The sequence below is a fragment of the Podarcis muralis genome, chromosome 15 (genome assembly GCF_964188315.1).
Source record: "Podarcis muralis chromosome 15, rPodMur119.hap1.1, whole genome shotgun sequence".
Classification (NCBI taxonomy): Eukaryota; Metazoa; Chordata; class Lepidosauria; order Squamata; family Lacertidae; genus Podarcis; species Podarcis muralis.
The window spans coordinates 38,269,127-38,282,075 of NC_135669.1; the positions used below are offsets into that span (position 1 = coordinate 38,269,127).

Below are 12,949 nucleotides of genomic sequence, written 5' to 3' on the forward strand. Positions count from 1 at the left end.
TTCCGAAACCCCTGTGTGCTTCTAGAGGAGCACTGTTGTTGACCATTTGCACAAGTTCAGAACCTGTTCCTCAAAGGCAGCAGAGAAGTCATTTAAGGATAAAAGTGCTTTTCTTCTGACTGGGATATCTTAGGGTGAGATGGCTTGATACTGCACCTGGTGTTAGCAAAACTAGTCCTCATTGTGGCAATAGAAATATTCGGAATAAACTATATTAAAGCAAGTTTGTGGCTGGGTTCCCTTCCCCTCCTAAATGCTTCTACAAAAGAAGGCACATCTCAATGGGAAGAGGAGATGCTGTAGAGACCCCTGGATGCAGTGGCATTTAGGAAGCTAAATGGGTTCTAGATGGTTTTCATTCACACTTCAGGTAGAGAATTACAGGTTGGAAAAGCATTCAGTTTTTTAATAATTCTTTTGACCAACATGAGGAGAGGCTGTTTGAAGTGTGATATGCAATTACATGCAGATTTACACAACACCTGCTTCAGAATTCAATTTTTTTCAGGCTGCAGAATTTGGGGTCTGTGTGTGGTAGAACTTTTTAATGTGTTTCAGCCAAGCAATAAAATCAAAGGTAGTTCACCTTCCCTTTTACCCCCAAAGGGCACAAATCAAATAAAAATTTAAATGAGGAGTGTAATAGGCCTCAGCAGTTCTAATACAAAGAGGACCCTGCAAATTATAGAGGGGGGGGGGGGAAGTACCCAAACTGTTGCACCAAAAGGTTGCTTCTTACATACCATCATTCAGGGTTATGCAACCAGGCTAAAATATGAAGGTTTTTTATTTAAGGGGGGGAAATCAGGCGTTCTGGAGTCTGCTTTCCATATGAAACTCAGCATTGATTTTTGAAGTATTTTGTTTGATATGGAGAGTCTGCAATGATAATGAGGCAAGTTGAGTCCACAACACCCTGGGACTACTTAAACACTCCAATTGGAGGCAAGGGCCGTAGGTGGCTACTAGCCACAATGGGTAAGGCAGTCTCAGGTGGGAAGAGCTCAGGTGCCGCTTGCGAGTCTCTCGTTGAGGCATCTGATTGGTCACTGTGAGTGAAGAGGAGGCTGGGCCTTTGGGCATTATCCAGCAGACAGGCCTTTTTCGTTTGCTCAAAGTCTGTTCCTCAGTAACGGTGGTCGATCAATAATCGAATAGATTCCCCCCAGGAGGCAGCTTGCCTGAAACTCCTACCAATATGTGTGGCTGTAGGGGAGTGTTGGACTGCTGTTTTGAAACTGACATATGTCATTTTATGGGGACGGGGCAGGTAAAGGTTAGGGCAGCCTGCCACAAATACTGAGCAGGTGTTCCTTGCCAAGCACCCCACAATCCTTGGCCACTGAGCTGGTGCAGAAAGGATTTGCAGAAGTCAAAAAGCCTGGAATACATTGGCTGCAGCTGAATCAGAAAGATCTACTACCTTCCCTGCTTGTTTTGAGGTGGTTTAGTTCACGTTTTGCATTTCTACATGGTGAACCCCCTGTGTTCTTCAGGTGAAGGGTGGTATACAAATTTAGTAAATAAAAAAATTTAAGAATAATAAAAATGGGGAGGAGAGACATGTATACTTGCTTGAGCGCCGTGTAGGAATGGTGAGATACAAAGGCAGTAACAATGAAAATACTTTAGCTGAATCGGGTATCTTCAAATATCTGGAGGGCTGTCACATGGATGATGGAGGAAACCAATGGATTCAAATGGTGAGAATGGAGATTCCGACAAAACATTAGGAAGAACTTTCTGATGGTAAGCGCCGTTCAACAGTGGGAGGAACTGCCTTGGAAAGTGGTGGACTCTACTCTCCTTCATTGGAGATTTTAAAACAGGGATTGAGGGGTCAGCTGTCGGGAATTCCTTAGCTATGATTCCTACATTGCAGGGGTTTGGACTAAATGATCCTTGGGATCCCTTCCAACTCTGCAATTCAATGGGCATATGATTCTGTGAATTGGAAAGTGTACTATTACTGCTAATAACAATGTTAATATGTTATTGCTAAATATTAAATAACAGTGAGTTGGACACAGCATGGGATAATCAGGCACAACGACACGGAGAGCACACCTGGATGATGCCCAGTGAGTTGTCAGTTAACCTGTGCCTGGCCTGTGCCACTTTAGGTCACGACGCTGAATCCTCCTCCAAATAACAATATTCCCTGCATGTAAAGAACTAGCCTCTCAGCTGCACAGAGAGTTGTCCTGTACTACCAAGTGAGGCTATTTATCCCTCTAGTCCAGCATTGCCAACTCTGCTGGTGGCCCTCAAGAGTCTGGAGTAGGGAGGAGTCTTTGCCATCGCCTTCTACATCAGGTGTGAGGAAACACACAGTGCCCTCCAAACACTGCTGAACTACAAGTCCTATCTTCCATGGTCATCCTGGTGTGGTTGATGGGAGTTGGAGTCTGCCAACAGGAGAAGGGCCAAAGGCTCCTCACAGTTGATCTATTACCAAATCCTTTCAACACAGGTGTGGGGAACCTTTGGTCCCCAGACGTTGTTGAATGACAGCTGCCACCAGGCCCAGCAAGCATAGCCAGTGGCTGGGGGACGATGGGAGTTGTAGTTCAGCAACATCTGGAAGACCAAAGCTTCCTCAGGCCCGCTTTAATACGAGAGATGCTAGGGATTGATCCTGGGCCCTTCTGTATGCCAAGCACCTCCTCTGCCTTTGGGCTAGGCCTCCCCACCTCCCAAAAGAAATTTCTGCTAATATTTTGGAAGTTTGCATCAACCAGTGCAAGATTAAATCAATAACGGAATGAGTTCCTCTACTGAAGCAGATAAATGATACAAGCAGAAAATAGAACGTTGCCAAATAACAAGACTGCCACCCACATTCAAAGCACATGACTTTCCTCAAAGCATCCTGGGATTTGCAGTTTATCCCCTCTAGAGTTGCAGTTCCCAGAATCCTTAGCGAATGACAATTCCCAGGATTCTTTGGGGTTGTGGGGTGGGAGTTGCGTGCCTGAAATGCATGCTGCATTTGCCACCACCTATGTGGCATCAATGCAACATGGGGGGGGGGCGTGTAGAATTGTACCCAGCAGCCTTCTGCGTTCTTGACCAAATGAATATGCACTGCTAAAAGGAGAAGGAATTTTAACTCTAGTCTCTAAGACACATCCAGAATAGTCAAAAACAGTGTATAATGATACAGGTGGAAAAAAGGGGTAGCTGTATAATGGAGTTTACGAAAGCATTATAGAAAAAAAGAGAGGAAAATGAAGCAAAACCACAAAGTGCTTTAAAAGATTCCCAGTGTTAACATTACATCAGACCCAATATTAATAGAAACCAGATTAATGCTATCTCATATTATTTAATGAGTAGGGTTGCCAGGTAAAGAGCATCCCAGAGCTTAAGATTTTAGGGCACAAACCTGAGACATAGGGGCAAGCCCTACTGGTGATGTTGTAGGGCCAAGCCCCAGTGATATCACCCGGGTCCATTAATTTCAATGACTCTACACTGCATAAAATTTTGCTGCATACAACTCTGTATATTTAAAACACTCTTATATCACTTTAACAGTCACAACTTCCCCAACGGAATCCTGGGAACTGTATAGTTAGTTTGTCACAGAGCTCCCAATCTCAGCACCCTTAACCAACTACAGTTCCCAGGATACTTTGGTGGTGAAAGCCAGGACTGTTAGAGTGGCATAAGAGGTGCCAGGAACCTTGAGCCCTCCAGGTGCTTCTGAACTGCAAGTCCCAACTTCCCTGGCCACTGGCCTTGCTTGCTGAGGCTGTTGGGAGTTGTAGTTTGGCAACACCTGGAGGACCAAAGGTTCCCCACTATTTCTTTGCATGTAAGGTGTAGATGTGCTCTCTGATTGGCAGCCTAGTCTTTCAACTAGCATGCTACACCGACCCTCTAAGGTGGGGCTCCTTCCTCAAAATTTATTTATCCGAGCATGTGGAGGATGCTTTATGTTTCCGGAGTCTGCATGTGCTTCTAAATCAGGGGTCAGCAAACTTTTTCAGCAGAGGGCCAGTCCCCTGTCCCTCAGACCTTGTGGGGGCCGGACTATATTTTGAAAAAAAAATATGAACGAATTCCTGTGCCCCACAAATAACCCAGAGATGCATTTTAAATAAAAGGACACATTCTACTCATGTAAAAACATGCTGATTCCCGGACCGTCCGCGGGCCGGATTGAGAAGGCGATTGGGCTGGATCTGGCCCCCGGCCCTTAGTTTGCCTACTCCTGTTCTAAATGGTTGCACAAACCACCAGCTGAAAGGGGAGGGCTGGTTTTGATCTGTCAATAGTATACAATAGGGCAATTATGTTTTCCCTGTCTATTTTTAGACCCAAAGAACGAGCATCCTCTTGGCTCTTTAAATCAGGGGAGGGCAGGTTCCTGCAGAGCAAAGGAGTGCAGCGTTCAGCAGGGAGAGCAGAGCTTTCAGTGATGTGGGCACACACACAGAGAGAGACTCCTGCAGACATCTTAGAAATGTCAGTTTGACGGCGACGACTGTTGCCCATTGTGACTGGGTAAGGGAGAAGAGCCACAGTTCGTTAAGGGTGCTGTGAACTGCAACCCTCTGATGCCACAGCCCTTAACAAACGATTGGTAATAGTGCTTTTTCAAGTGCATGTTGTGGCTGTGAGACAGGGCTCATCTGTCCGGACCTGGGACCCAGTGGTGGGCGGAGGCGATGAGACTTCTGAATATGAGTTGCTGGGAATTACAAGTTGGGAGAATACTGTTGCTTTGGGGCTTCCCATAATCATCTGGTTGGCCACTGTAGGGATACCTGGTTGGACTAGATGGGTCATTGGCCTGATCCAGAAGACTCTTATCGCGCTCTGAATGATTCTCCAGGGGAAGGCAAGTGTCCCTCCTTGGAGGATGTATGGGGTCTCTAGGCTATTATTCCACCAGGAGGAAACCCACCGTATTTTTCGCTCTATAAGACGCAACAGACCACAAGACGCACCTAGTTTTTGGAGGAGGAAAACAAGAAGAAAAAAAATTCTGAATCTCAGAAGCCAGAACAGCAAGAGGGATTGCTATGCAGTGAAAGCAGCAATCCCTCTTGCTGTTCTGGCTTCTGGGATAGCTGCGCAGCCTGCATTCGCTCCATAAGATGCACACACATTTCCCCTTACTTTTTAGGAGGGGAAAAGTGAGTCTTATAGAGCAAAAAATACGGTATTTTGGAAACAGGATGCTGAATGAGATGGACCAAAGTCTGACTCAGGGAGGAAATTCTTCTGCTCTTAACTACCAGATTTCCTTATTATAAGCAAGTAGGGACTGTGGTAAGAACGTTAAATATAGCAACTGCAGTGTTTTAGACGTGTGCATGTGAGGGCCTTATTATTATGCCAACCAGATGAGTTATTACAAAATCCAGCAAACAATATTACCAGTCAATTACAGCAAAAAAACAAAAATGGAGAGGAACTGTTTTCCTCTTCCTCCTCCTGACAAGCCAATTTACCTTAATTAAAGGCTTTCATGAGATACGTTTGGAGGTGTTTCTTCTTCTTCTTTGTATGAAAAAGCAACCATCCTCGGTAGCTCAGTTGGTAGAGCATGAGACTCCTAATCTCAGGGCTGTGGGTTTGAGCCCCACGTTGGGCAAAAGAGTCCTGCATTGCAGGGGGTTAGAGTAAATGGTCTTCGTGGTCACTACCAACTCTATGATTCTATGATCTCATCACTCAGGGATCAGGAACCTGCGGCCCTCGACATGTTGTTGGAGTTCAACCCTTATCAGCATGGCCAAGGGTTAAGGATGATGGGAGTTGTAGTCTTAATGTCTGGACTGTGCCACATTTCCCCTGCCCTTGCCATTGGTTAATGACAGTGCAATAGAATTCTACCCCTTGCCAGGATCCAGATTGCAAATGCTCCAAAGCCTGGCTTGGGAAAAGAGTGCTAAGGCCAACATGGATCTCCATATGCAATAGGATAACAGAGCCTATTACCTATAGAAACCTGTGTGCAGAGTGACCAGCGTTTAAACTAGTGAATCTCCGTTTGAAAGCAGACTTTACCTGTTGCAATCACACAACACAGGTGATTGTAGGCAAGAAAATAAAAAAAGTTGCTTATCAGGCACGGACTTTGGGAATCCTTCATAATATGGTGCCCTGAGTGTGCCCAAAATTTGGTGCCCCCAAATGGATCTTCTCAATTATGGAGCTTCTCAATTTTGTACCCATCGGCTTGGCACCCAATTCGTGGGAACCACTCACACCTCAGTAAATCTGGCACTGTGTTTATTGCAGGAAATACGTACTGTAGGAAAGTGTTTTGGCTCTAGTCCATAGCTGTCAACCTTCCCTTTTTTTGCGGGAAATTCCCTTATTCCAGCACTGTTTCCCGCTGCTATCCCGGATTGTTAGATATCCCCAGGACAGGTGAGGCTGCTGATCCCTTATTTTCAAATCTGAAAGTTGACAGCTATGCTCTAGTCTAGAGAAGAACAAGGCAGAGAGAAGTATGAGAAGGAGGTGCAGCTTGTAAGCGGAGCACAATATGAGAACATCTGTCTAACATGGGAGAAACAGCGAGGTTAATCATAATAATAATAATAGTATTATTATTTATTCCCCCCCCCCTCCATCTGGCTGGGTTTCGCCAGGCTGAGGCTGGCTCAAGAGGTTAAAGATGCAGGGTTTAGTCTGGGAATCTTGAGGTCCCTATCTCTATCTGCCTTAACTCGTGCAAAAAACCTCCTCCTGCAAACTGAGTTGCACCCAATCTTCCAACAATAGGTTTGTGATGTGCACACATTTAAGACAGCGCCCACAGTCTTTTTGGGTACTCTTGCCCAGGCTTTCAATATTTTTGTGTTTGTGTGCTGATTGCATACAGTCCTTTGTATTGCTTTAGTGAAAGGCAAGCATATGGCAGCGCTCTTCCTTTAGTAAATAACACATTAATACAAGGTGCATGCAGCTGCGAGAGAGGTGGCAAGCACCATTCTATGACTCTGCATTTTTTAATCCAAGCTTTTGCCTTTTTCCTTTTTTGCAGAACTAACCCGCATGCTATGCTAAGCAACAGCAGGCAGCCAGCTTCTGCTGCACTTGTCTCTCATCCGGTAATTTATACAGAGAATCCTTAAACAGAAAGATCTGGCAAATCATCAACTAAAGGAGTGAGTGGTTTGCATGATAAATGGGGCAGCACTCCTCAGGTTTTCTTCCCCCTTCCTTTTCTTTTCCCCCCTCTCCTTTCTCTCTCTCTTGGATGCCGAGTCGGAATCCAACTCAAATTCCTATTTCAAAATAACTGTAATTATCTCTAATTGCCATGATTATTTCAGATTTTTAGTAAGCGCGGAGAGTGAAAAATGGTGAGTGCTCTTTTAGCAAGTTGGGTGGCAGAGATTTGCAGCTAAATTGCTTAGATTGGGGGGGGGTGAGGGAGGGAGAGAATATTGCATCTCTGTGTAGCCTGCTGATATATAGGTTAGGAAATGCAAATTTAGTTTTCTTCTTTCTATTGGTAAAGGAGCCAAATAGGTTTATTTTTCTGCCGTTGAGCAACCAATGATTTCAAGAATGCTAAAAAGGTTTGGGCTGTTGCTAAGGCAGCTTTCTCTCTAGAATCACCAGACAGTATCAGCACCAGGTTCCAGGGGTCAAAATGTCCTTGTGGGGCTCACCAGTGCTTTCTGTTGCCCTAGCAGTAAAGTTAAGTGGCACCTGTGGCTGAGTCTGGGAAACCACCCATCATTTTAAATTTTCAACAATGCCCCAATTTGCTTAATGCAGCATAGTCCTAGGGCATTGTGGGGAATTTAAATTGAGCATCCCAGACTTAGCTGTTTACAAGCGATGATTGTCTCCCTCCTTGTTGCTGGTTTTTTAAAATAAAAAGGCATTGCTTGCTGTATTAGTTGTGCAACTACGACCTATAGTGACACCTAGTGGCAGAATGCAAACATTGCAACACAGCTTTAGTACTGTATTGACAAAGTGCTTTTCCTTCTAAAATGTAAGACAGTTTATTAGAAAAGTAGTAAGTGCATTATATTTTTTTACAAAAAAAGTTATCCAAAAATGAATCCTAATAATAAAACGAGAATAAAATCAATTACCTAAAAAATTGTGGTTTTTAAATGATTTTATTAAATTTGTATACCACCCCAGGCAGCATGAGGGGAGCTGCAGTCCGATTCCTCGGACATTTGGAACGTCCGAGGAATCCTCGGAAGGAGAGTCCTCATGAGAACAGGAAACTGTCTTATGCTGACTCAGACTCATTGATCCATGTAGTTCAGTGTTTTCTATACTGATTGACAGCAGCTCTCCAGGGTTACAGGCAGGAAACCAGCCTTACCTGGAGATGCCTGGGATTGAACCTGTGACCTTCTGCTTGCAAGGCAGATGCTGTGCTGCTAACCTATTGACCCGAGGAGGAAATGTATCCCTTCTCTGGTCCGTATCACATGGAGTTGCAGTCTTTAGAGAGCCTGCACCTACTCCCCTGAACTCTGAAGAGACACCTTTGCTGCCAGCATGGCCAATGGAGAAGCACGATGGGAGTTGTAGTCCGATGACATTTGGCAGGACCCATGTTGGCTGTCCGTGCCCTATAGCTTCCTTTATAATATAGTTGTTAGTCACCTAGGCTGCTCTGCTTGCGAAGGAAACCTTTTCAGGCGGTCATGATCACCTTGTTGTTGTTTAGTCGTTTAGTCGTGTCCGGCTCTTCGTGACCCCATGGACCAGAGCACGCCAGGCACTCCTGTCTACTACTGCCTCCCGCAGTTTGGTCAGACTCATGTTTGCAGCTTCGAGATCACCTGTACCATGGCAACTATGATTTATTTTTATTTTATGTTTGGCTTTCTAATCACTGCCCCCCTTTGTCAGTTGGAAAGAGGCTTTAGTACGGAATGAGCAGCGGACAAAATCTTACTTGAATAATGAGAAAATGAGCAGGAATGTGTCCTTTCTGCCCTCGGCCAGCAAGAAGATTAAGGATGGGGAGAAATTTGGTTCAGTTTGCCTTTAAAGGCAAATCTACCCAGCTCACCTTTTCCATAACGATGTCTGAATTGAAACACAGCCAACCTTGAAAAGCACACATGTGCTTTCCCAAATGTTTCGGTGCAATTCTCCAGCTAAGCAATGTGTATAAAATGCAACCGTTGGTGTAAAGTGTGGATATTTATTTATTGGATTTTTTGGATTTATATGCCACCTTCCTGTCAAGGCTCTCTAGAATTTAAACTCTAAAAAACAGCATTATATACAAGGAAGCAGGCGTGGCCCCACAACAGTGGGTGCCCAGGGCGTGACGTTTAACCTTCCCACCCAAAAGTCTGGTGTCAGATCAGCAGTGGTTGGGAGCCACATCCTCCTCCAAACCGTGGCCCATAACACCCAGCATCCTTTCCCCATTTTCTAGCGATCTGTGAATCCACCAGTTTCTATTTCTCCCCTATTCTCATTGTTCCAACCTCAGGCTGGCAACTGAAGTTCAGTTCAGTTCTCCATACTGCACCCACAAGTTTGCGGTTTATTCAAAATAGACTGCATGCATTAACATGCAGAAAGTGCCCAAGGACTTTCTACTAATTATCCTGTTTTTAATCTTTGGTGTTGAGTCTTTTTTGGTTTTTCGCTTTTGGCAAAGGAAGTACCTTATGAAAGGGACAAAATATTGGGGTACAGTTTAGGGAAGTTTAAATATTTGATGTTTTATTCTGTTTTTAAACTGTTGGGAGCCGCCCAGAGTGGCTGGGGAAACCCAGCCAGATGGGTGGGGTATAAATAATAAATTATTAAATCATTTCCCAGCTTTGCTACGGTCTAGCCCTGTATTTTCAGAATCTGTCCGGTTCAAGCAAGAAGACCTCATCCAGGCAAATTTGAAGCAAAACAGTGGCTAGGAAGCCTGATCATTTATTGCTGCAGCAAGGTTCCAAGCAAAACAAGGAAGAAAAAGCCCAGAACAAAGGGCACATGGGTTCTGAGGAGTTACCACGATTTCCCATAATGCATTTCGCACAGCATCATCAAAACACCATAGGTATGTCCTAGAAAAGGTGTGGTGTCAGGTGGGAAATCTGAGATCCAGACATGCGCTTGTCCATCATGCACGGTTCAAGTACCCAAGTACTCAAGTACTTCACACAAGTTATTGGAAATATATTTCTTGCATAGGCGCTGACTATGCGAGGTCTTGGGTGCCTGAGCACCCACAGATTTTTAATGAGGGGGCTGGGGCCTCCCCCAAGGTTTCACTCGGCAGTGTAAGGTAAAGGTAAAGGGACCCCTGACCATTAGGTCCAGTCGTGACTGACTCTGGGGTTGCAGCGCTCATCTCGCTTTACTGGCCGAGGGAGCCGGCGTACAGCTTCCGGGTCATGTGGCCAGCATGACTAAGCTGCTTCTGGCGAACCAGAGCAGCGCATGGAAATGCCGTTTACCTTCCCACTGGAGCGGTACCTATTTATCTACTTGCACTTTGTGCTTTTGAACTGCTAGATTGGCAGGAGCAGGGACTGAGCAACGGGAGCTCACCCCGTCACAGGGATTCAAACCGCCAACCTTCAACAAGGCAGCAAACGGGCTCAGGGCAGCTGGGAGGGGCAGCAGATCCAACTCCTGAGCTTTTTGGCGGGTGGGTGGCGACAGGAACGCAGCAGAGACGGACGAGGGGGAGGCCGTGGTGGGACGGAATTTTCTGTTTTGCCTCCGGCAGCAAAATGTCCTGAGCCAGCCCTGGCTTGAAATAGTATGTTTCTCTGCCAAATGTGTAAGAATGTCATTTTGCATATTGTTGTTGTTGTTTGTAGGGCAGGGTTACCTCAGTGAGAGTTGCTGCCCTCCCAGAAGCATTCACATACAGGGCTGCACCATTGCTTTGTGGTGATAATGAGCCATCTCTCCCCAACCGCCGAAAACCCAAGATGTTCCTTTATGAATAATAACAGGAACATGGTTTGCCAACAAGGCCTGAGAGGCATTCTTAAAATGAATGAAAAATTCAGCAAGTAAAGCTTTGCGGCGGAGGATACACACACACACACACACACACACACACACACACACACACACGAGAGAGGGAGCAAGAGAGAGACCTATTTTGCCTCTCCTGACAGCTGCCTTGTGCTGCACAGCTCACTTTCCCCCCTTTGAACTGCGCAATTTCTAATGACATATACGTCCTTTGAAGTCCGCTGCAGTACCAGAGGCATTTGTGTAAAGTGAGCAGTGCTTAGCCTGCAATTGCATTTTTTACTATATAAAAAACCCCCACAACAACTCCAAAATCCACCCTTGGTAACTGGAGATCCTTGTATAATTTGCTGAGGATTTTCCAGCGGTGGGAATACAGGGCTTAAATCGAAAAGATGGAACAACAGATTTGGCCATAGTGCTGACCCCAATCTGATTGGCATTACTGGGTTCAAAATGGCACCATACGTTTAAAGCACTCTCCCCAAAGGATCCTGGGAATGGTAGTTTATCCTTAATGGAACTATCATTTCCAGCACCCTTGGACAAGGGATGTGTACTTGACATGTATTGTGTGAATGCAGCCTGAGTCTGCCTGCCTTCATGTTTTCCTTGTTGTTTTCTGAGAAGCCCACTCACTGTTTCTGTTGCGTACTGAAGTTCTCACCCTGGGCCAGCAGGGGGATACTGTAGATAGTTATGCAAATAAGGGATCGAAAGTGATGTTCAGTGATTGGATAGTTTTAGAAAGTTGTTACAGGAACGTTGTACTGGAGCTCTATATAAGCAGGCTGACTGAACCCTTCAGTTCAGTTCTGTTCTGGCCTGTGAATAAACAAGAGCTGTTTGAAGAATCGTTGTGTCGTCTGATATGTTCACCCACAACTTAACAGTTTCAGTCTCAGGCCCCAAAACAGATCTCTTGGGAAGTAAAACAAAGAGAGAGTTGGCCACAGCTCCCTCTAAAATCCAGAGAGGGCATAGCTTGGAAATGTATTTATCTATTTACAGCATTTACACCACTAAAGGAGCTAAAAGAGCACTCTGAGAGCATCTTCCAAAACTATCAATTCTAAGACGGTTCTTGCTCTCAGGCTCGCAATCTTAAAAAAAATAAAAGAAAAAAAGGCATGACACATGAGGAAAAAGGAAGAGGAGGGAGGAGGGAAAAGCAAACTCAAGTACAAGTCCCTAAAGTTACAGTTCTTAACGCTTCAGCTGATGCCAGTGGCGGTTCTGGCAGCCTTTCTGTTGATATGGAGCAGTATCTCATCCGAAGGACTCTTCTGAACCGAGATCAAATCCAGGAGCAGAGCTGGTGACAACATCCAGGAAACAGAAAAAAGCATGTGCCTTGAATGTGCGTAAATGGGGAGTTGCCTGTATCCTAAATACATCACAGTCTCCGCTGACCTTCACTCCAAGGAAACCGAACCCCAAAAGAACACTTTGAACCCCTGGAGTTTCTCACTGCTCAGAAATGTGTAACTATCTGTATCCATATGCCATTCTTCCTTATTTCCCCCCTGGCGTGTGTTCTGCTACGCAGTGGAGATGCAGGGCCTGGGGTGATCATTCAGCCTTAAAGCAGGAAATGTCCTACAGGGGCCTTAACTAACCAAAACAACTAATATGCCGCTTTCTAAGGAAAGGTGCTCCCCAGGGCAGGAAGGATTTCTTTGTTATGGCTGTGCCGCAGTCACACCACAGAGGCTTGCGAATGCACACCTCCGTGCCTCCTTTTGCACTACAAAACACTAATTGGAAAGGTAATTGCCACATTAAGATGCAAGGCTCCCACACAAAGCACAAAGGCTGTGATTTGCCACACTGAGTCACAGCTGAGAAATCGTGCAAAATGAATGAACGGTCCCTTTCCCATTCATTCATTCATTCATAAAAGTTACCTGGCTCGTCTTGTGTAGTTATCCTACTGTCCTTGGATGGCTTTAAAAAGAGATGAGAAAAAGTTATGGAGGATAAGGCACCAGAAACAAAT

General features: G+C 45.2%; 1 non-coding gene across 1 annotated transcript; it reads left to right on the plus strand.

The window, feature by feature from the left end:
- The first annotated feature begins 5,535 nt into the window (after positions 1-5,535).
- Positions 5,536-5,609, plus strand: TRNAR-CCU (transfer RNA arginine (anticodon CCU)). Its single transcript has one exon. It is a non-coding gene; the product is annotated as a tRNA-Arg (tRNA).
- The last annotated feature ends 7,340 nt before the right edge of the window (positions 5,610-12,949 follow it).